General features: G+C 39.3%; 1 non-coding gene across 1 annotated transcript; it reads left to right on the top strand.

Moving 5' to 3' along the window:
* Positions 1 to 253: 253 nt before the first annotated feature.
* On the top strand, positions 254 to 359 carry LOC145626062 (small nucleolar RNA R71). The gene has a single exon (XR_014110933.1). It is a non-coding gene; the product is annotated as a small nucleolar RNA R71 (small nucleolar RNA).
* Positions 360 to 1,233: the final 874 nt, after the last annotated feature.

Below are 1,233 nucleotides of genomic sequence, written 5' to 3' on the forward strand. Positions count from 1 at the left end.
GTTTGTCATTTGTCAAGATAAGTTGTTGATCGCATTTAGATGGTCTATAGAGTACACCGAAGAGCCACTCTTGCTAGTTGAATCCTTCTCACCATCTTGCCAATCTCTATAGTAATTAACCACGTCCTCTATAATGTCCACCACTTCCTCTTTCGACCGATTCATTATGGGACCTCCGATACCCCCATCAAGGCATGATTTTCCTTGAGGACTTAGGCCACCATAGAAAATTTGAATGACTTGTTAAGTAGGAATTCTGTGATGGGGAAATTCCCTTTGATACTCTTTATACCTCCCCCATGCTTCGTAGAGGCTTTCATTAGGTCTTTGCTTAAACCCTTGAATCAAAGCTCTAGCCTCCGTAATTTTCTTTTGTGGGTAGAATCGGGACAAGAATTCCTTGGTGACTTCGTCCCATGTTCGAAGGGAATTTGGCTTTACCTTCTTATCTAACCACTCTAAGGCTCGGCCTATGAGAGAAAATGGAAACAACTTTAGCCGGATGAATTCTTTAGAAAACGGACTCTCATTCTTAGCTCCGCTATATTGTCTCCTTTCGATCAAAGCGATCATAGCCGACCTAATTTCGAAGTCATTCGCCGGTGTTGTAGGTGGAGCAATTCCACTCTCAAACTTGTACGCACCGGGAATTCCCAATTCTTTCAAAGCAACTCTTGGTTGATCTCCCATGCCTAGTTCCTCTTCAAATCCTTCTTCGCTTGAAGAACTAAATTCAAAGGATCGACTAGCAATTCTTCTCCTTGAAAGAGTCCTTTCGATTTCCGGGTCAAAAGGAACAATGGATCGATCACGAGCTCTATGCATGAAAAACTTCAATGAAAATATTAGTAGCACGGCTACAAATGTAGCCTTAAGAAACAAAAATTTTTTGTATTTTTTTTCCAATTAAAATGAAATAGACTCAACAACTAAAGCTAAGCACCAATTTCACTCCCCGGCAACGGCGCCATTTTGATAGAGGAATAAACTAGTCGTTAATTGCCTATCCCAAAATCAAACACTATTTATAAAATCCTAAACCAACCAAAAACATGTATAGGTAAGTATAGGGTCAAACCCAAAGGAGTTAGTTGGTGTTATCTTTAGCCTGAATAAAGCTATTTCGGAGATTGAAGTGAGAAAATGGTTGGTGTTATGATAGAAAAATTAGACTAATCAAGTAATTCAATAAGCTAAATGCTAGGGATATTGGTTCCACATGCTAATTCAATA

The sequence above is a fragment of the Chenopodium album genome, chromosome 3 (genome assembly GCF_948465745.1).
Source record: "Chenopodium album chromosome 3, dcCheAlbu1.1, whole genome shotgun sequence".
NCBI classification, from domain to species: Eukaryota; Viridiplantae; Streptophyta; class Magnoliopsida; order Caryophyllales; family Amaranthaceae; genus Chenopodium; species Chenopodium album.